General features: G+C 37.0%; 1 protein-coding gene across 3 annotated transcripts in view; it reads left to right on the top strand.

The window, feature by feature from the left end:
* Positions 1-9,647: 9,647 nt before the first annotated feature.
* The window catches only part of Myoz2 (myozenin 2), a 50,555-nt gene continuing 32,814 nt past the window's right edge, over positions 9,648-27,388 (top strand). The window contains exons 1-3 of one of the 3 annotated variants that reach the window (XM_019205567.2): positions 9,648-9,714; positions 18,114-18,250; positions 23,941-24,058. The gene's annotated coding sequence lies outside the window, so the exon portion shown is untranslated. Of the gene's footprint in view, positions 9,715-18,113; positions 18,251-23,165; positions 23,239-23,940; positions 24,059-27,388 lie in introns of those variants that run through there. The other 2 variants (XM_019205566.2, XM_033760051.1) reach the window with 2 other exon arrangements.

Here is a 27,388-nt window from a genome sequence, read left to right as displayed (position 1 = left end):
GGACGTATACTTTGCTTCTAAGTCTAAGCTATGGTGAATTGTGCTGTGAATAAACAAATAAGAATTTGTCTCCTGAGAAATGAATTCTAGAAATGACTCATGTTCAGATAGGAGACACCTGGCAGAGTCAGTGCTAAGTGCCTCTCTTCTCCTGCAGCATTACATCATTCCAGGTAGAAACCAAGCGGTGTAAACTGTTTCAAAACAAGAAGGTCATGGGTTACACTGCCTGCATTGCTCACTCCTACAATGTGATTCAAGACTGCCTGAAGTTCAAAACCTTTGTTCTTTAGGAACAGTGAACTCTTAGGGTAAAGTTTATACAAAGAAATTAGCAACCAACATGTAATTTTCAGTTTTAGATTTAAAATCTCAAAACATAACCGTGAGATTTGTATGCCAAGCATAGAAACAAATCCTGATTGTACTGTTTTGAAGGTAGAACAATATAAAGGCAGACTGATTTTTCCAGCACATACAACACTTATAACCAGGAAGTTCTTTCCTCTCTTTTTGGCTAAGTAAATGACATGCTGTTGTAATCTTGAGTAAGTCACTTATGTACCAAGTACTCAACTTCCTTCCATCTAAACAATGACCTAATAGTAAGAAAACCTGGAAACACAAAGCTAAATTCTCTGCAGTTACCAGCAATTGACAATAACAAATGATGAAGGAGAAAGGCTTATAGAGTACAATTAAATCACTCCTTATCATAGTAATCCTATCATTAAGTTACTATCATTTCCTCTAGAAATCTTTTTTTAAAATAAACATAAGCCTGAGCTAGTTAGGACTCATTAGCCACACTGAAATCCTATGCAACTTTATTTTATTTCATTCTATTAGCCCTTGATCAAACCCAGGGCCTCATAAATGCTATACAAGCTCGCTGTCACTGCTCTGCACCCTCAGCCCCTAGAAATGTCATTTTTGAGATATTTCAACATGGCTATGAGTTAAAGAGCTAAGTTTCAGGATTTTTTTCCAAATATTTTTCAAACTGTGACACTTTGTCTTGATGAAAAGAAGCGTGACAATGCTATTTTTTAAAAAATTCTGTTATAGTGTGTGTTCATGAATTTATGTCTTACCTCCTAGTTTATTTCAAAAACTCTCACCAAATACCAAATATAACAAAACTGTATGGCTTTTGTTCAAGAATCATGACCTAACTAGTTGGGAGTGTGATTGGTGACTATAAAGATTGAGGGATCCAGGGTGGGGATTTAGCTCAGTGGTTCTGCTGCCTGCCTCACAAGCACAAGGACCCGAGTTCAATCCCTGATACAAAAACAAACAAAAAAAAGGATTGAGTGATCCAGGTAGGACTTTTTTGCCTACAATATAAAATGCAAAATTTTTATTGTTTTCAAAATATCTCCCCACCAAAGAAAGAGTATAACAAAGGGGCAAATATGTAGATTTTAGAATCTGTAAAACTTGTCATAAAATCCTTGTTCTGTTTATAGCTATGTCATAGGAAAGCTACTTAACATGTCTAAATCTTGGGTTCCTCATTTATGAATAGAGAATAGTTACACCTAATCCATGGATAGTGCTGTGATTATTAAACAAGAAAAATACATGTATAACAAATCACATTTAAATATGTAAATAGTAATTAATGTAGCCTGGTACATAATTAATGTTTGGTTGATATTAATGAGGAAGTAGGTGATGCACATAAAATAGTAGGTTAGGGTAATTTTATTCATTTAATTGTGTGCTACTAAAAGTGTGTGGCAAATCTTGCTTTAGAAAGAAATTATTTCCCATATTCATCACAAACATTCACCAAGCTTAGAGTTGGTATCACACTAGTGCTTTGCTTTTCTATGGGAATAAATGTAAATTCGAAACCAATTTCTATAGCTTATTTCAGATCCAAAAAATATTACTTAAAATTTTGAGTTACTCAGAAATACAAGGGTTAAGAATGCAGATTTTAGAATCCAACAAATCAAATAAATGGAGAACAATGGAATTAAAAACATGGGAAGATTATTTGTATATCAGACATAAAAATGCGGATCATTGTTCTGGCAAATAATATGTTGAAACTTAAGCATCACCAAGATAGGGATGCTATAGGAAAATAGGAATAAAAACAGGGACTAATCCTTACCTTATTTAGCCCCAGAGTATAAATAATTGAATGTTGTAATTGCAGGGCACTTTATACATTATACACTAAAAATAAAACAAAGGGCAAAGCTAAGAAATACAATTCTATGGGAGCCACAGGCATATTTCCCTGCCCGTCACATTTCTTAAACCAGGACTTGAGAAATCAGATGACTTGGTAAAGAAGAATTAATAACACACACTCATGCCCACAAACAGGGGCCAGTAGGTGATGCGGAAACTCAGGCAAGTGTGCCCTGCACTTCTATTGCTTTTGCCTCTTGTCTCAATTGATGGCAACAGAAACAAGAGCAGTGAACGTGGCGAGGATAAAAGAGACTGCTAAAACCGACCTGGCACTGGATCCTGTCATACAGCATTGCGAGTCAATGAGAACATGGGCAAAATTTGGCTTGCCCTGTGTCAAATCTTCACTAAAACATCGGTCACTCTCTTCGTTGAATTTATGACTATCAGGTCAGTTTGGCTTTACTTTTCTTTGTTGACTTTTTCTGTCTAAAGAGTATTTGTTATTGTTGTTTTGCTAATTGGTTCAATGAAAAATGCCATTGCAACTTAGCTGAGAACAACTAAGCACAGATTTTTCTGGTTATAAATTATATGTTCTATGAATGTGTTCATTTCTGACTGTAGAGTACAATATATAGCCTCTTCTGTTGTTTTCTTTTGTTCTGTTCTGTCCCATTTGGTTTTATTGAGACAGTTCTCCCAAAGAGGTAGAGTAGGACTACATAAATCATGGGACCAAAGTTAAAAGGCCAGAAACTTGATGCTGGCACAACTTGTGTCCTATTGTCAGCATAAATGACCATGACAGTTGGTTCCATTGGGGCTGGAGGAACCCAGGACAGAGGCGCACTAGATACTGGACTAGGGTGTACATAGCAAGGAAGTCAGGGTCCATGCATTTATTTGAACTCTGTTTCTGCTTCACAGGTTTGCTAGTCATTACTCTTGATAGAAATTGCAGAAAGCCAATTAAAACTAGTTTAAATAGAAACAAAACAGAGAGACAGAGATGTAGATAGAGAGAGATTCATTGGCTCAGAAAACCAAACTAGCAGAAGAATAAAAAAACACAGTTGTCATCAGGGACAAATACTTCAGAGCCACCTAAGTGTTGCTTTTTTCTCTTGAACCAAAGCTCTTAATGTGCCTGTTACAACTGCAGTACTTCACTGATCTTTGGCTCCTACATGAACAGCTCCCCACTGGCAAAGCTATTCCTATGTTACCACCCCCACCTTCCTCCATGCTTCACGCAGGAAGGGAGGTGTGGACATAAAATATATCTTTGTGAGAAAAGATCCTAAGGCTCTTCAGAGTCTGAAAGGTTGCTATGACCGGTCCACCTGTGGCTGGGTGGTCACTCCAAATTCAGCCAGTAAAGGCAAACATATTGAGATCACGTAAGATCCTCTTCTACTCAAAACAAATGTTGGAGGTGGAGATCAAGGAGCAGCTTCCCGCAGGCCGGTGCTTAGGGCAGGAGCATAGGCAGCACCGAGCAGACTTTGCTGCAGTAGCTGTTGGGTCCTAGGCCAGGTTACCTCAACCTCTTTAGCTTTCTGCAAATATAACACTTAAATTACAGAATTGTTGATAGGAACTATTAAACTAATATGTGATAAGGTACATCAAAAACAAAATGCTTTACAAATACATTCTCTGTTTTTTTCCTCAGGATACTAGATTTCTAGAATCTGGTGGAATCCTTCAAATTATTTTCTCTCCCTCAAGCTGCATTTTAAGCATTAGATTCTGACTGAAGGATCTCCCAGTTAATCCCTTGGGAAACGTTCTTGTAACTAGCAGGTTATTTGTTGTAAATAAACCAGATCAAACGTCACAGCAGCAAGAATTAGGTCCAGTGGGCAGGAATTTAACTCAGTGGTGCCTCAAAAGCACAAGGTCCTGAGTTTCATCCCTGGTACTAAAAAAAAAAAAAAAAGAACTGTCTCAGTAACTTAAAACATCAAGAGTAAAGGAGCAAAAACTTATCTCATATGAAAATACAGCCACCTCTTTTCCACAGTCCAATAGTGAAGTCAGGAGTTAGCATAAAAATCATGTTTTCTGGAGAATGTAGCTGAATATTTATCTTGAGTAGGAAAATAAATCTTATCACTCTTTACTCCAAGCATTCTGTGTTCTTTCTTTGATACATGTATCAAGCAGGCAGCAATACAAACTTCATGCTTGCCAGAAAATAAATTGAAGTGGGAATATTTAGGACCAGTTAGTGATATCCTCAAGTTATGACACCAATTGCAGAATTCTTGTGTTCCATCCCCAAATTCAAAACTTTCAGTATTTCTTGAATTGACTTTCATTTGGTGCAGCTTGACTTTGGGGTTGATATACATGATATGTAGTGAAATATATAAAGCAACAGCTGGCTATCAATGTGTGCATGAAGTCCCCAGACTGCTAGCCTCTGTTCGATTTTCCTGCCTTGAACAGTTTCACTCTAGTGGTTAACAAGTTTAGGAGAAAGAGTCAATTTCTCAATGCCAATCCTGCCTATGTAATAACCAACCCGACTCCATCTTGAATCTTACCACCATTGTGTGCTTGTGCTTGGACAAAGCACCCCAAACTGTTGTCGCTCACCTAGTGTTTGGGAAAACACCCCCCCCCAACCTGGCATGGTTCTGCTTCTGTAAAATTCTGCTTGCTCTCCCCTCAGTCCTCCCCAACTGAAAGAATGATTTAAAAGGAGAAATCAAACCATTCTCAGCGCACTAGCCTCTGGGCACTAGCCCCTTCTTGGTCACTGGCTTTAATAAATAGACAAATCTGATACAGAGAGAGGCACATCTCTATTGTTCTAATTCACTCATCTGTAACACTTACCTCATCTGAACGCTACCCTTATAATTATCAGGATTTTTTGGAGGGGTACTGGGGATCGAACTTGAGACCTTGTGCTTACAAGGTAGGTGGCAGAACCACTGAGCTAAATCCCCGGTCCTACCCTTATGCAAATAAAGTGATTCTACCTCATCCTTACCATGTTATGCAAACTCAAATCTTTCCTCCCCAATGAAAGCATCTACCAACTCTCCAGACTGGGTTGGATGACCCTCCATTGGGTTTTAGAGAATATTCTTGCCCCTTTTATCAGCTATGTCTGTTTTAGTTTGTATTAAAATGCCAGAAAATCCAAATCTTCCCACATTATCCAACCTAAGACCGTCTTGTTCACGTGTCTGTATCTCTAGTGCCCAACACAGCACATTTGTCATCTGACATATATTTGTCAAGTACCACAATCTGTCTTTATCGTTAAGGGTTGATGCTTCAAACATGGCATATGGTTAAGACTTTCATTCCCATAGGCAAGTGGGATTAGGAATCAGTCTTGTAAAATAAACTTGGGGTTTCTTATGCCCATCAAGTTACTATTGTTTTCTTTAACCACTACTATTTTTGCAGTCATTGTAACCGGCCCTCGCCTTTGTTTTTCTCTGCTTTCCCATGTTTACTTCTTATGGCTAAAACTCTGTGACCTGATCTACTCAGCAAGAAATAAGCTCTTTCTTATTTCTTGATAATCTCTTCCCCTGGGGCAGTGTCCAACACAAACTATATATGCCCTTGAATCATGATGCAGCTACTCACACTGCTGTCCATTCTCTATAGTGGCTCTTTTTTACTTCAATTATTCTTAAAGTTCTTTGGTTATTACTCCTACCTCCCTTTCTCTCAATGTATGATTTCAACTTCATAAAATTTCATAAAATAAATGGAAGATTATCAGATTTTCAATAGATGGTCACCATCTCACAGCATAAATGAAAGACATTAGATACAAATATCCACCAACTTATATTTGTATAACCTCAAAATTATCTGCATCTAAAGCCATCCTTACCTCATTTTCCTCCTCTCCGGAAGATGTAAGTACCCAATCTGTGCTCTGTATTCCATATCATCCCTCTGTCTCTTTGATTTTGAAGCACTACTTTCATCTTTATCTGTGAATCAGACCTATGAACTTTTCATATAGTACCTAAAATTCTCTATAGTAACAGAGAAAATAATAAAGCAGTATTCCTATTAAAGCTTTTATAAAACAGGGTTTTAAAATTTTGGCTGTTGATATTTTGGAGAAGTTAACATTAGATATCTCTGGCTTCTAGTCACTGAATGCCAGAAGCAACCAGCTCACCCTAGAGTGGGACAACCAAAAATGTTTCTAGTCATTGCCAAATTTCTCTGGGAAGCAGGGAGTTAACCTTGACTTACTGAGAATCACTATTATGTACAAATAACTAAAAAACAAAATGTGGAACTTGATAGTGAGAATAGAAATTTACATTTCTGGATTCAGGATCAATCTGAATTTTTACTTTTGAGAGTACACACCATTAATGATAAAAATTAAAAGCTTTAGAGTATGATGATATTGTGGTAAAGAATCAAGTGATTAAATATTCAAATAAGGGTCCAAGATAAAGTTATGAGAGCTAATGAAATAACAAGTCAAAAATAGAACAACTTTCATTTTGAAAGATAATATAATGATTACATATTTGATTCTCTCTATTTGCTTTTTCTGTGGGAAGTACTGAAATAAAAGAAGAGTTATTAAAGGCTATACAATAATCCCAGTTTTCAGAAAAATTGCTCTGTCAATGTCCTCCCAAAGAAGCTTTTCTGAATTCCATATTTCTGATAAAATTAGTACTTCCCCTACTAATTTGTAGAAAATTGAGGAATTAAGAAGATAGGAACTTTTCAAATGGTTTCACAACATAGTATATATTTGTTACATACACTTGTTGCAATGGTCCATTGCTATATTGCCCTGTTTACTTCATTTATATACATTGCTACTTGCTTTATGTCTTGATCACCTTTTCTCATCCATGGAACAAAATGTCTATCACCCACAATTTAAAGGAAGAGAGTTTATTTTGGCTCATAGCTTTGAGTCAAGGGTTGGCTGGCTCCACAGCAAAAAGAGCATGGTGGAAGGTTCTGGTGGAGGACAGGTGCTCATCCCACAGCAGCCTGCAAGCAGAGAGCGTAGGGAGAAACTGGGGACAAGAGTACTCCCTACCAGGTCATATCCCCGGACAACCCACCTCCAAACTGTTTTGCCGCTCACCTAGTGTTTGGGAAACCACCCCGCAACCTGGCATGGTTCTGCTTCTGTAAAATTCTGCACCTCTTGCTGCCCTACCTCCGAACAGCAAGTCAGCTGTTGTACTCCCATGATCCAGTCACTCTCCATACACATGAGGATTTGGGGTGACATTTTATATCTAAACTCTAATACCCTGCATGCTAATCAAACAATGAAGTACGTTAGTGGTTATTTTAGTGGTTAGTGGTTATTTTCATTAGAAGTTAGACAAAGAGTCGCTAAAAATACATATAAAAACATCGCATACAAGTCTTATTTTCACGTATAAGCTCAATTTGACATCCAACATTTCAACTCCTTCTCTTTTTCTAGAAAGGGAAATTGCTTGATAGGAACTTAATATGCCATGGCTAAGAGTAAGGGGTAGAGTCAAAATGTGGGGGATTAATGCCAGGTTCTACACTTTGTTTCTTTAGTGTTTAATTGGAGAAGGAGGGAGGAGGGAACTGAGCCTTGGCAGAAGGGAGCCAGGCGCCTTATCAGCTCTCTGTTTGTTTTTCTTAGCTATCATCTCCAGCAAGGGTTTAACTCATTATTTACCAGAAATCTCACTGAAGCCCTCTAACTTTCCCTGTCTGTCCCCCAATTTTCCCTCCACCTCAGTAACTCGTCCTGCCTCTAACCACTGTGGAGAGGCCAAGAAAAGAGCTTCTGGACACACATAGAGCTTGCTACTAAATGTGATGACAGACAAACAATGGCTTTTCTTCCATGTGCACATCCCTGGTTCACTAGTGTCTGCTTCTGGCAAAGTTCTGAAAGACTCGGGAGTCTGCTGATAGCTGACAACTATATTCACCATCAACGAACGGAATTATCTGGGAATTAGTATATTCTTCTTGAAATAGTATGATCTAATTTTTTCCTTAAACAAGTAATGCATAAGAAAATGTGCGTTGTAAAAAAAAGGGGGAATAGAGAAAATAAATGGAAACAGATCTTATGGATTCATTTCACACATATTAAATATCTATCAGGTATAAGGAGTGATTTCTACTAGGTGTTGAAAATACAATACAAAGATGAACATAAAATACTACAAAACAGTAGAGACAAATAAAACACATATGTGATGCCAAAATCCTATCAGGAGTATGAATTAAATGCTATTAAAGAAAGATGGCAAAAGAAAGAGAAAAGAAAAAGAGAAAATTATTAAAAGAATATCCTTTGTTTTTAGGAAGATAAAAATGGACTATGTGTGAGAGAAGAAGGGGTAGGAAGGGTGGATTTCCCTTTACCCTTTGACTGTATTTCTTCTTGTCCCATTGACTTTACAGTGTGGAGAAGGTTGCATGGTGATTGTACACATAGGGCAACAGCCAGAAAAGCCACTGTCGCTCCATCTACTCATGCGCTCCAGTGCCCATTACTTGTCTACCTGAATGAATGTGGTCCAGAGCAGGGAGCAGCCTTTAACTCTTGCAAGATCTTCCTGGTTCTCAGTGCATTTGGAATAACTCGGGGTAAAGCACAAAGGAAATAGACCAAGTTAATGTGCTGTCACTACGCAGCCGTGTCTTTTTTTCCTGGTCTGCTGTGTTGCAGGCACCATTCAACTCAAGGGTGAAAAAGACAGAATGTTTCCACAGCAGGTCGAGCCTGGCTACTAGCCAGATGCATATTTTTGAAGGCCTGTGAAAGCATAACGATTTGATTCTTCCTTCAGATAAAGAATACCAGCAAAATAGAAGTTCTCCTGGTGTTGTACCTATTACCACCTCCTCATAACTTCTTTGTTTGGTTTTCTAAACTTTCTCCTAAAATTACTTCTTAGATGTTTTAAAAAACACAAACACAAACAAACAAAGGCTTAGAATTTAGAACACAGTTATTGTCCTCACATTCAAAGTCACCTCAAAAAAGCACTGGGCCTGGAGGGAATGTGGAGTGCGGCCCAGTGAACCTGAGTAGCAACCCGGAAAGCCTGGCTTTTAATAAAATAAATCCATGTGCTGGCTTTGGCAGCACATATACTAATGAAATAAATCCAGAATTTTTTATTGCATCATGTATAGCGGAAAAAACTGATTAACTTCTAAAGATATTATGAATTTAGAAAACAAAGAAAAGCAGAAAGAATAAATATCTTAGTCTATGATATCATTACAACAAATTATTAAGAAAATCAAAACTACTCTGTGAATACAAACAGTGACATTAAGAGCTCAGGCTGTGGGAGAACTGATGCCCAGCACACATGAAGTCCTGGGTTCAATCCCCAGCACCCCTCAAAAAGAGGGATCAGGTTTTAGAATGGCTTTAAATAAAATCAAATACTATTTTGTATTCTCATTAGAAGCACATTTAAGTTTATTCAAGAAGATTTATTTTTTATTCACAGGCAGATGAAGATAACAGTCCAGTTTCCAGTTTTACTTCGAAGAACTGCAGCTTCTGAAACTTAGCTGGTAAGAATGGATTTGTGAGTGTCCATGAAAAAATAAGATAAAATGATCTAAAAACTCTTCACTTCCAATTCAGGCTCAGTATTGAATATCATAGAAATAAAATAGTATGCCCTTTTCTATGATTCAGTAAAAATTCATTTATGAAAATATCCTTTTATCCCTTGCCTCCTCCATTCTCAAAAGGTAATGTGGGTTTACTGTTTGTGCAGGCAGAAAGCTGGCCTGGTGGGAAAACACTAAACCAGCTTAGACTGTGATCCCAGTTTATGAGGCAACCTTCAGTAAAACGTTTAATTGTTGAATCTCATTTGAAAATAGAACAAAAATCTTTTCCAGTTTCACTCAAAAAATTGTCTTTAATATCAAATGAGAGATTTTAAAAAGTGTAATTCTTTTATGTACATTTTTACCAAAGATATATAATTTAAAGTTGGGCATGTTGGCACATGTCTGAAATCCTAGCATTAAGGAGGCTGACCCAGGAGGATTGCTATGAGTTCAAGACCAGCCCGAGCTCCATAGCAAGTTCAAGGCCAGACTGAAGTAAACAGTGAGACTCTGTTTCAAAACAACAATAACAAAAACAAAAGACATGTAATTAAGTATCTATTTCACTTAATATATACATATGTATTTTCAAACTATTTTAAGATACACTTGTAGGATGTAGGAAAAAATTTTACCAGCTGCTCCTCAGACAAAGGACTATTATCTAGAATATATAAAGAACTCAAAAAACTCAATCCCCACCAAATATAAAGATCTTATTCAAAAATAACTGTACTGTATCCCTAAATGTACCAATAAACTCAATAAAAAAAAATGGGTATCTGAAATGAACAGACATTTCTCAGACAAAGAAATAAAAGCAGCAAGTAAATATATGAAAACATGTTCCACATCACTGGTCATTCAAGAGATGCAGATGAAAACAACACTGAGATTCCACCTCACCCCACAAATAATGGTTGCTATTAAGAAATCAACCAATAACAAATGTTAGCGGGGTTGTGGGGAGAAAGGAACCCTTCTCCATTGTTGGTGGAAGTGCAGACTGGTGTGATCACTATGGAAATCAATATGGAGATACCTTGAAGACCTAGGATTAGAGGTTCCATTTGACCCAGCCATCCCTCAGCTGGGTATCTTTCCAAAAGAATTAAAAGAATCACATCACAGTGATTTATGCACACCCATCTTTATAGCAGCACAGTTTGTAATAGCTAAAACTTGGAAACAGCCCATTTTCCCATTAGTTGGAGACTGGATAAAGATGTGGTTTTTCTATAAAATGGAATATTACTCGGCAATAAAGAATGAGAAACTAGAGTCATTCATAGGAAAATGCATGCATATTGAGGATATATTCTTAAGTGAAATAAATAAGTCACACATGTGTAAATACCAAATAGTTTCTCTGGTGTGAAAAACTATAATTGTACATAAGATCCTAATGGTATAATTGACAATGTGAAATAGAAGGAAAAGGGATAAAGGTGTAAGGGAAATGGGAAGGGTAGGGGGAAAGATAGGGGGAAGGTAATAAGGGAAAAGGAAAAAATGAGAAAATGAAAAATGGAAATAAAGTACTTCTAAATAGGGAAGGGAGAAGGGGGTGAAGGGAGGGCAGGGATAAGGGGAAAAACTGAGAACCAAGATCTGTCATGTGAAGGTTCATGATCCCAATGATGAATGTAACTGTACTGTATCCCTAAAATGTACCAATAAACTCAATGAGAAAAAAAGATAAATTTGTAGGACCAATTGCTTATATTGTTATTCTACAGTTTCTTTAAAATTAACCACAGACACTAGAGCATCAAGACCAAACTCACAGACTTTTAAGTACAACTTCAGAGTACGAGGATAAATTACTATATCTATTTCTGTTTCTTAATCCATAAAGTGAGATACAATTATAGCACCTACACCAAGGACTGTTATGATATTAAATACAGTAAAATAGGAAAAGTGTCTGCAACAATGACTTACAAAATAGGGAAAAATATTAATTCTTCTAAGAAAGTTTGAAAGTCTTTTGAATCTGATGGCACTTTCATCACTCAAAGAGGTGCCTAATCAGACCATGTCATTCATTTAATTCCAGGGGAAAAAAATAAGATGTATCCACTTAGATCTTTTAAAATTCACTCATTTCTTGCATCTAAGGAGAAAAGATCATGAAAACCTAACTACTACCTTTTTTTTCAGTCACTAGCAAATGACACAATCTAGGCAAGCTATGATATATTCCACTTCCTTTGAAGCTAGCACTGGATCTGCCAATGCTTGATGATAAGAAAAAAGAAGCATTAATTAAGAACATTAAATGAGAAAAGTGCTTTCATGCTGCTTAGCCAGGAGACCCTAAATAATTTTTCATGCCTGATAAAGAGCAAGGTACTTTTATGTTAATGGATACATTAAAGCCTTGATCTTGAGAACATCACAAGTTTGCTCTTTGTTTTATCGTGTTGCATTTCTGATCAACTGTAAACTACCTTTCAAAGACTGGATGGGATATATCAATTACATTTCCTATGAAAGACTCTAGTTTTTACATCATTTTGACCCAAGGACAAAAATACAGAAAGACAGGTTACATTCTCTATGTTAACCAAGCAACAAAGAATTTTTTTCTTCATAAAAATTTGTTTAGAGCTACAGTTTAACCATTTAAGAACAAAGGCCTTCCATCTTTCCTAAATGTTAAGGTTTAGATCAAGAATGACCCCCCCCAAACTCTCATGAGCTCAGAAGCACAACTTTGAGAAGGCAATTACGTCATTAGGCTGCTGAATGTGCTGTGGTGAAGTCAGGCCAGGTAGAGGCTGGTGACTCCTCGTGGGCTCCACCTTTCTCTTTCTGCCTCTCAGCTACCATAATGTGAACGACTTTCTCCTGTCAGACCCTTTCCACCATGCTCTTCCTGCCTCAGAAGCAGAAAACTGTAGACTGAATGCTCTAAAAACCTTGAGCTGAAACAAACTTTCTTCCTTTAAACTGTAGGTGTTGGGTATTTTATTCCAGCAATGAGAAAGTTACTAAGGCACTAAATAATCCCAATAATAGCTAACACTAATTATGCTCTAGGATTACCTATAGTGCCTTCCTATATGTCATTTAACCCTCTCACAAATCCTACGAATTGATGACTCATATTAATTCTATTATACAGATGAAATATCTGAGCCTCTTAAAGATTAAATAATTTGCTCATGGGGAAACACTAAAGTTCATTCATTCTTAACTGCTAAAGCTGGAATTTGAACCTAGGAAGTCTAAACTGAGAGTTTATGAATTAATCAACTTGTTTGTATAGTTGTCCAATAATTTATAAGATGTTCAAGGTCAAATTCAATATTTTATTCTTTCCAACCTTTTCCTCACCCTTTATTTGATATGTAAATATCTCACAGCTACTCCTTCCAATATCTCAGCAGTCCCTAAATCTTATTTTATCTTTTTCCTGATATTCATATATATAACATATCTATAGGGTACATATATATCTGCTTCCTAAAATTTTCCATGTTACTCAAAATCTCACTAATTTACTGCCAGCCTCTTAGTCATGCATTTACTATTATAGACGATCACACTATTATCCCCTCATTTGAGAAACAAAAAGTCAGCTGAAATCACAAATTCTTTCTGCTTCTTTAACTAGGACATGTGTGTTGTCATGTGCATAAAAGCAAGTGTAGAAACACACACAACATCCATTTAATCAAATTAGCAAGACATGTTAATTTCATGTAGTTACTAGTGTTCGTTTGCAGCCCCCCGCTTCTAATCTGACTGTGCAATCCATACCACCTCCATCTAACTTCTGTACTACTGTCAAGATAGCTTGTGCTGTACAAACACTTGTTTTCTTGTTCGCATTTTTTATAATGGACTATAAGATACATTTAAACATTTTTGCAAATAATACAAGACATTTCAAAATTGGATGCCCTCCTGCCCACTCAGATTAATCTTTTACTACTGTTGCTTTTGCCTAGAATATGTCTTCTTTGGGATGCCCACAATCTTACAAGCATCACCTGAGATGTTACCTGCTTCATAACGATGTCCTTAAGGCTGGAAGAGTGCTTAGATACTGCTTCTGACATGTGTTCAGTAGCTTCTCAATGAACCTCTAGTATAATTATTACCTTATTACCCTATAGCTATTTATTTTTACATCAATTTTCTCATTAGGTTCCAAGAAGCTGGCACAGGACCCACCACCTGCAAAAGAGTAAATATATATTTTGCAAAGGGATGATTCCCAATCTATCTCTATCACCATTTCCCCAGCTATTGCTTGAAATCATTGTTCTGAGCTACTCTAATAATCTTCATTTTGCCTCATTGTTTCTAGTTTCTTCTTCTTGAATTTATTCTGTATATTGCTGCTATATTTTACTATTACATAAAAATATTGCCATGCCATTATTATATCATCTCTAATGGCTTTTATGGCCTAGAAATAAAATATAACTTTTTTATTCAAGACTTCTCATAACTTAGTCCTAGTCGACTTTTCAGAGCCAGCTCCTCAGTCCTGTATCAGGCATCAGTCTAGTAACCCTAGGCCACTTACAGTTCTTCAAAATATGTCACAGAGTCACACTGTGTTCCTCTCCTAAGGCCACTTCTGGCTGAAATATCCCGCCTCAGTCTTCTCCATTAGCCAAATTTTGATTCATCCTTCAAGGATAAATTTTTAAAAGTAAAATAATAAATTTAAAAAAAAAACTCTTCTGTGAAATTTTCTTCAAACCCTTCCCCATTCTCCAAGAAAATTATTTCCTGCGTTACAAGAACCCATTGCCAAGGTTGAAACTTTAGTTTTGTATTAACCACAGATTCCTTGACACTCCCCATCCCTCTTCTCACAGAGGCTCAGATTCAGTAGGACTAGGATGGAGACAGGATTCTGTTTTGTTTAGCCTTTGTATAAAGGTAGAACATACTACACCCCAAACAATAGAGCCAGTCTATTGTCTGGGTTGCTGAATGCTAAACATTCACCCTGAAGCCAGACTCAAAGGAGGTGTAAACCCGTATGTTCAGGTAAACTCAGTCTCAGCTTTTGCTAAGATTTATGGGTCTATGTCCTTGGGAAGAAATCAGGCTTTGTTTCTTAAAGTTGTTCAAATTAGCAAGGAAATAGAAGGGCTGAAAACATAAAGCAAGACAAAGGCACACACTATTAGATATCAACAAAAGTAAAAGGAAAGGAAATAAGGTCATTTAAGCTAACCTCTGCATTGTCCCGCAGTATTGAACTTATGAAAATGAAGTGAGAAGGTGAATAAACAATGTGTAACTACTCAGGAGCAATGGGACTTGTGTCCTAGGAGCCATGCAAGGGCCTGGGTGTGTTCAGATCATCAGAACCGTTTTTCCTATGAGAGCATTACTATTCCCAACAACTCATTTTGAACCAAATCTTGAGATTTTCTTTATTCACAAATAAGTTCAAAGCAACTCTTTGTAAAACTTATCCACCTTCCTTCAGGAACATAATATGCTCATTCAACAGAATGAATCAAGAGCTTTAGAGACAGGAGGACTGTTAAAAGAAGTCTAGGACATGCTTTCTAGCTTGGTTCATAACATAGTACACATGGAAAATGATAATATTTTTTCTCAGTGCTGGGGACTGAACCCAAGGCCTTCATACTGAGCTCCATCCCCAGCCCTTTAAAAAAAAATTTTTTTTTTAAAAATTTTGAGATGATCTCACTAAGTCACTAAGTTGTCCAGGCTAGACTTGAATTTGTAATCTTTCTTCCTCAGCTTCTCAGAGTGCTGGGATTACAGGCCTGTGCTGCCATGTTTGCCTGGAAAACGATATTTTATGGCATAATTAGGTGAGGACATGAGACTACTTGAGATTTAAAGTGACTGCCCAAAACAAAATCTGGGAAACGGTGATATCAAAATGACTTAGAGCACCTACAATACATTCAGCTTGGGAAGATATATTAGATAAATTACTACATCTTATAAGATTCCATCTCATTCCAAAAAGCATGGCTGTCTTCAAGAAATAAAACATTAACAAATGTTGGAAAGGCTGCAGGGAAAAAGGAACACTTCATCATTTTTGGTGGAATATAAACTGGAACAATGACTATGGAAACTTATATGGAGATTGCTCAAAAAACTAAAAATAAAAATTCCATTTTACCCATTCTTCCCCTAGGTATCCTCTCAAAAGTTAAAGACTTCATATCACAGTGATGTATGCATACCTATATATAAAGCAGCGTGGCTCATAATAGCTAAATCTTGGAAGTAGCCTATATGTCCATTAACAAACAAATGGCTAAAGAAAATCTGTTAGTTATACACTATGGAGTACTACTCTGCCATAAAGAAGGGTGAATTTGAATCATTTGTAAAAAAAAAAAAATGGATGTACCTTGAGACCATAATGTTACATGAAGTAAATCAGACATACAAGCTTAAATATCACATGGTATCTTTAATATGAAAAACACAATATATAAATAAAGTGCAAAATAAAAGACTATAGGAAAAAAAGAGACAAAAAAAGTTATTTTAATCCAGCATGGACTTGACTTAGTATAATTTTCTTATGTATTCTATTTTTTGGCTTGTTAGTCTGTCTGTTAATCTGTATTTATGAAAATTAACTTGACAAAGACTTACAAAATAAATAAATGGATCTGATGCTGGTAACACATTATTTTTTACAAAGAGTCCAAGAAGAAGGAGGGGGAGAATTGGGATGTGTTATGGACATGTATCATTTCCCCACAATGAATTTACTGCAAACATGTAGTAAAAAAAATACTGCATCTTAGAGATAAGAAAATCAAGTTCAAAGGGTGACTTAATGCCACAGAGGTTAATAAAGTTATTTAGTGGGAAGCACACTCTTTATAACAGTGATATCACTCAGAATTTATCAAATCTCACAGTTATAGTCATTATAAGGACCTACAATTCATTGAGTTGCCTAGCGTTGGAAGTAGATAAAAAATAATGATCTCTCCTGAAATATCTGTACCACTTTTCAATTATGTTTAAGTACAACTTAAAAAAATAAAAGAGATGGGCTGGGGATTTAGCTCAGTGTTTCCTCTGCCTGTCTTGCAAGTGCAAGGTCCCAAGTTCGGTCCCTGTTACCCAAATAAATAGATAAATAAATAAATAAAAGTGAAATTCACTGATAATTATCTTAATTCCTTGAAAATTGCTAGGCAAATAATTAAAACTCTTAAAGTGAAGGAGTATGAACCTTGGGAAATATGTAAGAACTGAAGCAGTGGGTCTTCTAGTAGTACCTGTACATTCAAGCTTCTGAGAGTTTTGCATCTTAGATCATCTAGCACAGAGCCATGCTTAGAGAGGTCCAGGTACACAAGGAAAAAGTTAACTAGAAATAAGTAAATGAATAATGCACACAGAGGCAAACAGCAAGGAAACTGTATTATCAGATAATGAGATTATATAAGTCCTTCATCAGCCATTGTGGAGATTAGCATTCACTCTGGCCAAGATAGACAGCCACTGGAGCAGCAGAATAAATCTAAATAATTTAAATTTTTAGAAAATCTCACTACCTATTGAACATAGCCTTAAGGAAAGTACTTCTGGAAATAGAAGACTGGCTACAGGATTATTACAACAATCTATTAGAGAAATGGGTCAGGGTATTGAAAGCAAAGATGGTGGAAATAGGTCACATGATGGTTAATCTTGCTTGTCAACTCTATTGGCTTGAGAGACATATAGGATGTTAGTAAACATAATTCTGGATTGGACATTGGGTTGTGACCTTGGGGAGCCAGCCAACCATACACTAAGACCTCTGAAACTGTAAGGCAAAATAAATCCTTCCTTCCTTAAGTTGTGTATGGAGGGTATCCTGTCACAGCAATTGAAAGCTGACAAATACAAGAAATGAGTTCTATTTGTGGGGCTATTGCTGTGACTATACCTAATCATGTGATTTAGAAGCCATTGAAATTGGTTTGCAGTAGGAGTTTGGAAAAGTTTAGAAAATCAAGCTAGAAAAATACTAGAAAGCTATTATTAGATGGGCAGTTCTGATAGAATTCAGAAGATCAGACGCTGACAAGAATGCAGACATTAAAGACTATTCATAAGGTTTCAAATGGGAACAAGAATTTTATTGGGAATCAGACTAGAGGTCATTCATATTACATTTCGGCAAAGAACTTGTCTACAGTTGTCCATGTCTTAAGAATTTGTGTGATGATGAATTTAAAAGTAGAAGACTAATCTGACTGAGAAAATTTCAAGGCAACACAACATTCTGGTCATAGCATGGGTACTGCTGGCTGCTTTCAGCCATATTTACAATGAGAATTGAGAATAAATGCTGAGTAAAAAAATTTTTAAACTTTCAGCTTGGCTAGAAAAGAAACATGTCTACTGTTGGAGCCAAAGAAGTTGTGATTGCTGAAGATATTGGTGCCTTAAAAAGAAACCCAAATTCTTTGAATGAGGACAAGAAGAAAGATAACTGAGGACATCTCAGGAATCAGTAAGTTGCCACTCATCACGTAAAATTTAAAGTATTTTGAGGGACTTTTCTTTGAAAAGAAAGCGTCACGTTATTATCTTCACTCAGGGCTGCCTAGGAAAGTATTTACCTGTGTTGAGACACACGTGGACTCAGAAGACATTGAAGCCATGATCCAAGAGGGCCCAACTACTGCTCAAACTTGTGGCATACTTTAATATTGGACATGATATCTTAGTTTAGCAGGCACACAGAATGTAAGACTTATGGGGTCATAGGGGGTTTCTCCTATATTTCAAAAGATGGCCTGGAGCTGGGTGTGGTGGTGCATGCCTGTAATCTCAGCACTTGGGAGGCTGAGGCAAGAGGATCACTGTGAGTTCAAGACCAGCCTGAACTACATAGTGCGTTCCAGGTCAGTCACAACTACATAGTGAGACTCTGTCTCAAAAAACAAAAACAAAAACAAAAAGATGGCCTGGGAGGCCAGACAATGTATGACAGGATCACAGAGCACAGAACAACCAGGTATCCCCTGAGAGATTAATGTATGAAGTTGTGCGTGAAGCAGACACTGCAGTGGAGACCCCAGGAAGTTGGAGAGGACATGAATGTGGAATATCTGCTACAGAAAGCTGAAGGCATTGAGTGAAGCCAGACCAAGAGAGAGGCTGTGTGAGTTGCAATAAAAAACCATAGGGGTGGCCATAGGGGTGGGGCCATTTAAGCCCTTTGGAATGCATATATTTCCACCCCATTCCCCAGAGCTGGAGATGGAACTGCAGGACTTAATGTTTTCATTGTTGGGTTTCAATCTTGCTTTGATCTAAATCTTTTCTATTCCTCTCTTTTGGAATGGGAATGTTTACTTTGTGCCACTGAATTTTGAGATTATGTAGATTACTTTTTGAATTTCACAGGGACTTGTAGCTGCTTGCCTTGAATCTGAGAAGAAACTTTGGACTTGGAATTTTGAGTAATACTGAAATTGTTGAGATTTTTCTGTTGTAGACAGGATAATTACAACATGCTAGGCAGAATTATCACCTTATTACTATCTCTAGTATGGCTTGAGGAGATGCATATGGTCAAGTTGATAAGGGGTAGACTTGGGATGGTTTACCTCATCAACTTGATTGGCTTGAGAGACATACTGAAGATTAGTAAGCAAACCTCTAAGAGTACACGGGTGGATCATAGGACATGACCTTGGGGACTACATCTGGTCTCTGGCCGCTTTCTTTCTGCATCATTATTATTCAGTGTTTCCTGGCTGCCATGAAGTAGTAGGTTTCAACCACCTTTTTGTCTCAAGCTGACCAATACAAGTCAGTTGCAAAAGGTATCTAAGATTTTCTGGCCAGATTTGACAACAAGTATGAGAGAAAGAGGAGAGAATCAGAGATGATGAGTGGAGACAGAAAAGAGAAGAGATTCAGAAATAACCCTGCAGTATTTCAACACTAAGACCTTGAGTTCCTAGACAGGAACCAACAAAAAGGGTCTCATTCAGGCTGAAGGTTTAAATATATACTTAAACGAGTATTGGAAAACCTCAGACTTCTATTTCCATTTGAGGCTTTTTCCCAGAAATTTGAGATCACATACCCAGTTGGCTACTTCACATGTCCATTTGAATGTTCACCTCAAAATTAACATATCTAATTTTAAGTATTTGACTTTCCCCCGAAAACCAGTTCTTTTAGAATCACCCAAATGTTAGAAAATGTCAACTCTATCCTTCCCATTTCTCAGCTTCTAAGGCTTGGAATCCCTCTCTCTCTTATACTCTATATTTAATTTGCCATCAAATTCTGTTGGTTCTCCCTTCCAGAATCTGATTACTTTCCACCACCTTACCTGCAGTAAACCAAGACACCACTGTCTCTTGCTTAGATTATTAGAAGGGCTTTCTAAATGACCTCCCTGCTTCTATTCTTGTCCTACCATGACTGACTCCCACTTTTTTTTTCAGGTCTTTACTTGAATGCCACTTTCTCTGTGAGGCCTTCCTATTCATTCTACGTGAAATCAAAGTGCTCCCCCAAACAGTGTTGCCTGCCTTCTCTGCTTTGTTATTTTCCTTTGTATTTCTCAATATCTAACATGCAGGGCCAGGGATTTAGCTCAGTGGTTCTGCCACTAGTATGTAACTTCGATGCAGATGAACATCTTAAAAACCTGCCCTACTGCTCAGTGCTCAGAACATCTCATATATGGTAGCTACACAAGAAAATAGTCATTGAATAGATGAGCTGAAAGGAAGCAGGCAAGGAAACTGCAAGCACTGTATATGGTGTTTTGGAACAAATAAAATACTTCTTTAAGGGAATATTGAAGATGGAATTTGTTTTAACCTAGAATGTGTTTATTTGAGCTGTGCTTACACAGCAAATACAACATCTCAGCTTTACAAGGACGGATATAAAGTGAGGGGCTAAAGGCTTCCTACCCACCATCACTTCTTGTCCCATCACTGCATGGAATCAGGCGGTGACAATGAGAATGGATGGGGGAGCTAAAAGAGGAAAAAGGAACTAGTACACCTTGCATTCTTGCTGTGTGCCAAACACTATCCGACGTTATCCAGCAGCATTTGTCACATGCTTACCACATGTCAGGGCTATCTTAAACCCTGGAGTTAGAAGGTGGCTCCATCTACTAAGGAATAAAACAGTAGAGCACAAATTCTGCCCACAGTTCAAGTCTCAGAGACGAACTACTCCAAATCTCCAATTACCAGAATTTTTGTTTCTCTTTTATCTCCAAACATGTTTGAGTTTCCACTTCCAAAATACACACAGATAATCACACACACATGTGCAGCTCAGTTTCTTTTCTAGACACTGAACTTCCTCTCACCTTCAGTTCATGGCCAGTCTTTCAAACACAAATCCTCTACAGCTATATGCTGACATATCTCTTGTACATTGAAAATATGATGTCAAAATACACCTACCCTAGATAACATCATAGAGTATCCATTGTTCAACCTCATGGTAGTGTGGCCAACTCTTACCGCTATGCCCAGCATCTCAAGAGAGGATTGTTCAGAATATTGGTTGTTTGGGAAAAGGGTTCAAGTTCCAAATTTGATGTATAGTTTCTACTGAAAGCATATTGCTTTCCTCCATCCTGAAGTTGAAGCATCGTTATGTTGAACCATCGTAAGTGGGGGACGATCTGCAGCATTTACATATGCTGCTTAAATTTCCAATTCATTCACTCTTGCCTTGAACCCTTTCTACTTGGGTTTAGTTGCTACTATACAACAGTATGAAAAGAATCTCCAAATTCTTCAAATAACATTTCTTGCCAAATCAAATGACATTGTCTCATATAATGTCCTCTGTGCCTTTGCAGACTTTGGCTGTCTTGATTTTTTTTTCCTTTGAACTCTTTTGTTACTTTTCCAATTTTTTAAACTTGTTCTTACTTGTCCATTCATGATTTCAAAACAATTTACTCAACATTTTATATTAAAATGCTACATACATGAATGGGAGAAAGTGGGTGGTTTTGGATTCTCACAAAGCACATGAGAAACCAGTAGATTCATGGAAGTTGTGATGGTGAGCACAGAGTCAGAATAGATTTTGTTAGTGATGTCAGGCCTGACCCATTGACAAATCATACCTTATAAAATATACACTTTCATTTTCTCTCCCCATCCTTCTTCCTCTTCTTCCTCCTCTTTCTCTTCTTATCCTTCTCTTGCTCCTCCTTCTCCTCTTCCCTTTCTTCTTTGCCTTCTTCTTTTGAGATTATGTTGTCCAAATTAGCCTCTTACTCTCTCAAACAATCCTCCTGTCTCCGCCTTCCAAGTAGCTGGGACGACAGGCATGTAGCCTCACACCCACCCCTTCATTTCTGGACGATTTATTGCTTAACAATCTATATTTTGAACTATACATTTTTTACTCATATGAAATAGGACTACAGCTTAAGTTGTATCCATATCTGTTTCTGTTAAAGAACCACTCCACTTTTTCTCTATGTGTGAATTGAAACATGGGCCTTCACTTCTCTCTGCCTCATTTGTAAATGAGGTTTAAACCATTATTACTTCAAGTGACTTCATATATTTTGATATCTTTTCATACATTTATACTAGTTTTAAATGCTAATAATAATAATGGCTAACATTTGTTACACTCTTAACATATGCCAGGCCTTATGATGAACACTGCATAATGGAGCAGCCTTGGTTCCATTGTCCAAGGCTGCAATCATGCTGGAGACACTTGTCACGTGACAGCTGTCTGTGAGGTCCAGGTTCTGTCAGTAAATTTCTTGACAATGCATTGTATGTATTTTTTTTTCAGAAACTTCATATTTTGTTTAATGGGTTTTTATTTAAATAGATCGCGCTAAATTTGTATGTAAGGAGAGATGCCTTACAGAAAAATGTTTTTAAAAACTTCAGTATTTTGGATCTGTATAGGAAAAATACAGGCTGGCTAGAATGGTGGAAGGAAATGTGACAAAGTTTTGGATAAATGTTGGGATTATGAAAGCAAAGGAAAAAATGATTTGTGGGTTTTCTTTGGCAACTTGTGTCTTAATATTCCTGTATGTGAAACTTTATTTCTTTCACAGTTCCCAGCCCTATGACTTTACCTTCTGTGCTTGACAAGCTGGTCATAAGGCTCCTTTTACCCCTCCTTTTCTCCCAGTTCACGTTAAGACTTAAGAGCTGAGATGGATATGCTTTAGTAAAAGAAATAAATTTACAAAGGAAGACAGGTAAATGGTGAGACTTCCACATAAGTGGACTGCTTTGATGGAGCTGTATTTCATGCCTACTGCTGGCAGTGACAATGGTAAGTGTGTTTATGACACTGTAGTGCACACACCAGAAAGGAAGGGGAGGTCTGTGCAGCAAATGGCACATTTGTTTATGTTCAGTATTTTAATAACTTTAGTATTTGCACAGCTGAAGGAAGGAAAGCACCCTGAGAATAGACACCATGGAGAACTCCAGAAGTCTGCAAGCCAGAAAAACACAAGTAAGAAAAGACCCATAAATGTTATAAGCAAATCTCCTTAGCCAAAATAAACCTAGCACTTGGATGTTAAATTCCAAAGGAGATCAGTAAAGAGCACATAGCTATAGCTATTCTGAAAATTCTCAACTCTGCTTCTTTATTTTATCATGTAAATATTAATAAAAGGTATTTGTATATTCATAGATATCAGAGATTAGGAAAATACAGATTTCTTCACAATATTGTAAAAATACAAAAGACTTTGTATCAAACAGAATCCATGTTTAATTCTATCTTTGTAACTTACAAGTAAGATACTTTGGGAATTTTACTTAATCTCCCAGAACCTGTTTTCTCATCTGTAAAACATAGGTAGCCATGCCTAGCAAATTGAAGTCGGTAGTGGTTGTAATAGTTTCTCAGTTCTTTTGTTGCCTTTAGGCCTTTATTGTAACGAGTTCAGTCACAAATGCATTTGATTTTCTTGTGTACCATACTGGCTTATAAAACGGCCATCACCATACTGCTTATGAGTATTCTGTCTTCATCTTAGCATGGTAAGGTCAATTGTGGGCTGAATCTTTCTCATTTAGGAAAGTAGAAACCATGTGAGCAATTGAGCACCAAGAAGAAAGAGCATTTTGTAAACAAAAGCCTGTGCTTGTAGGGACAGCCTCACTGGATGTGTGACGTTTATAACACATTGGTTATCCTTTCCAACAGGTCTTTACTTCCAGATTTAGCAAGATAACCGACTGTTCAATTCATCACTCCACATTCATCTGGCACCTGCTCTTTTGGGGTTGTGTGTGCACCAGTGTAGAACCCATCCTCAATAATGGTAATGTGGTGTCTGCCTGCCTAACACACAATAGCTTCCACATCCTGTCCCTCCCAATCCTGCCCTAATCTTTAATTGCCCACAGCCACCTAATATAGACTGTAAATAGGACAAGGATAAACACAGTATTTAAAAACAAGTTCTCAGTTAGGGGAAGATCAATGTAGACCTTGTTTACCAGTTGGCTAAAGTGCTCATGTTTACCCTGGGTGGATAAGGTTGTCTTTCACGGGCCTCATGGTGTGGGTTTTGTTCTTTAGTATGATGGCAGTAAGAGTCACTTTATTTAATCTTTTTTCTCCTTTAGCAAATGGTGAGAAGTTAAAAATACAACTGTGGCCAGCCTCATCAGTGAAATAGTTTGGTATAGGGGTGTTACAAATGTCTACCATCTCAATACACTATCAAAATACAAAGTTCTCTCATTAGAATCCTATTATTTTGCCTGTAAAAGAAGGTGTCATATTTTGTCTTTAGTACTAAATAGTTTAAAATACTTACACCTTGAGAAAAATATAAAATATTACCCTGTTTGAATTAGGAAGAAGCCCCAAAGACAGAATGATTTGTAGGACAAGGATAAGAACTATGTCTTCGAGGATAGAAGTATCTTTTATAGTTTATAGGAAAGAGTGTGTGGTGAAGAGAGGAGTACTGAGTCATAGAAATGCAGAGGTGGGGGCTGAGGACAAAAGGGCATCAATAGCAACATGAGAAACTAAGGTGGGGGAGTACTAGTACTTTCTCTGTGCAGATAAACTAAAAGCGAATTAACTGACCTGATTTAAAATTAAAAGGCATTGGCTTTCAGAATGGATATTCTGACAGTGCTTTATACGAGGCATTAAGGTTCTGTTTAAAGTTCAGCATTAGTGCCCTGAAGCTCATGGATGTGATGCCACACACTGCCTTAGAACTACAATCCTGGTATTTGTTCTTTCTTCTTTTTCAGAACAAGTAATAACTCAGAAATCGAATATGTATATATATTTAAAACTGAAGCAAGAAAATTTTAAAAACTATCTTAAAAATGAACACAATGAGTAATATATTGTATCCTGTAAAACTCATTAAATCTTTTAAGATATCTATTTTCATTTTGGAAACCCCAACCTAACATAATTACTGACTGTTGAGAATACCATTTCAACCTTTATAATTGCATTTTAAAAAGTTGGAAACGTGAAGATAACCAATTAGGAAAACTTCTTTTATTTTTTACTAAATAATGCAATTAATTATTCTAAAGGTCTAAATTCTTTCATATTGTAGGACTAGTAAAAAAAATAAACATTTATTAAACTGTACTAAGTATAAAGAATTTCTAAGATTGCTATATATAAAGTGTCCTTGACTCTGTGGGGTACATATTGCAATCTCCATTTTACAGAGGAAGAAAACTAAGAATTTAGAAGATTTGACTAAAAGCACACTACAGTAGCCAGATATATAAGGACAAATGAAGGATCTTGAAAGGGGATTTAAATTCATTGGCTTTTTCTAAATAATTTCTTATTGGTACCTTATTGTTTTTGCTACTTTTCCGAGGTAAAATATCTGACACCCAAAAATAAAGAAGAAAAGCTCATTTCAGTTCACAGCTTGCAGAGATTTCAGTCCATAGTTGGCTGGCAGAATGGCACGGCAAAAAGGGACATCACAAAGGAGAAACCGTTCATGGTAGGCAGAAAACAGCAAAAGCAGCAGGCAACAAAGTAGCAAAGCAGCAGTGACAACAGTAACCCTCTTTCTGTCCCTTATAGTCACTCTAAGCTACCCATCCTTTAGGGTAGATAGTATTCATACTCAAGAAGGGCCTTCCAGTTTTCCACTCTGAGAACTATGCCAAACCACTCAGTGGACTAATCTACTAATCACATAGCCTTGATCCCAGCATCATATACTCTAGATCTAGCCACCTCTGAAAAGCCATCTACAACTGCATGAGGCTTTGGAGTAGTATCTAGCCACAGGCCATGACATATTAATAATTTTAAGGCAAATGTTTGCTTAGAAGCAATTGCTTCTAAGGTTAAGTTAATTTAAATCTACCATAGATAATCTCAAACTTATAATACTATGATTAGATACTGAAATTTGTAATCTATTTCAATCTCATAGAATACTTCTCCCATAAATGGCTACTACTTTCATAAACTTAAATGACTGTTCATTTATTACAATTCCATTTATTCCAACATAACAATTTAACACAACAAGAAGAGACATCCAAACTCATACCAAACCTCTGAAGCAGTTAATGTATGCAATTATAAATAAATCCCCATCCACTTCACCTATTTATTCATTCATTCTATGAATGCTATATGCTATAACATACCAGACACAGTTCAAAGTGCAAAAGGTAGAGAAAAAGCCCAAATATGTATGGAATTCTTATGTTATTGTATTAGTATTTTAAATTTTCTTAAATCTGGCTTTTGTTTTGTTTTTCTTTTGTCACAATGCTGGGGATCATACCCAAGGCCTTTGTCATATTAGTCAAATGCTCTACTATAAACTATACCTTCAGCTTAGATGTTTCTATTTTAATAGGAAAAAGATCAGATAAACAAATGTTTACATGACTAGGAAAGTAGATAAAGGATGGCTAGGAGATAAAAAAAATAAGTTAAAATTTTCTATGACAAAAATTGACAATTGTCACCCAGTGACCATTATCTTCTCTGTAAATTCTTTTTTTTTTTTTTTGAGACAGAGTCTTGCTTCATAGTTCTGTCTGGCTCTGAATTCACTAGGTAGCCCAGAATGGGCTCAAACTCACAGTCATCCTTCTGCTTCAGCCTCCTGAGCGCTGGCATTACAGGCATGTACCACCACGCCCGGCTATTTCTGACTTTAGTTGGTCCCATAGCCCCACAGAATGCAAAATTACATATTGCTACATTTCTCATTTGAGTTACTTATGGCTATGGAGCTATGGCTATATGGGATGCAAATAGGAAAGGTATGAACAATATCAAGACATGTTCTAGTTGAGTATTTTTGTGCATGCCTGTAGTCCTAGTACTCCAGGAGGATGAGGCAGAAAGACTGCAAATCTAAGCCCAGCCTGACCAACTTAGCTATCTAGGGAGACTCTGTCTCAAAAATAAAATTTTAAAAAGAACTGGAGATGAATCTCAGTACCAAAGAACTGACTTCAATCCCAAGGTGAATGCGCGCGCTCGCGCACACACACACACACACACACACACACACACACACACACACACAGTGAGAGAGAGGGGGGGGGAGAGATTGAGAGAGAGAGAGATTCATTTTCTTATTCCTACTGGCTAAAGCACAAGCATGATAATGGGGCCCAAT

This window comes from Fukomys damarensis, unplaced genomic scaffold (assembly GCF_012274545.1).
Source record: "Fukomys damarensis isolate Sample0158 unplaced genomic scaffold, DMR_v1.0_HiC HiC_scaffold_38, whole genome shotgun sequence".
Classification (NCBI taxonomy): domain Eukaryota; kingdom Metazoa; phylum Chordata; class Mammalia; order Rodentia; family Bathyergidae; genus Fukomys; species Fukomys damarensis.
This window is presented reverse-complemented; position numbering and strand designations above follow the sequence as displayed.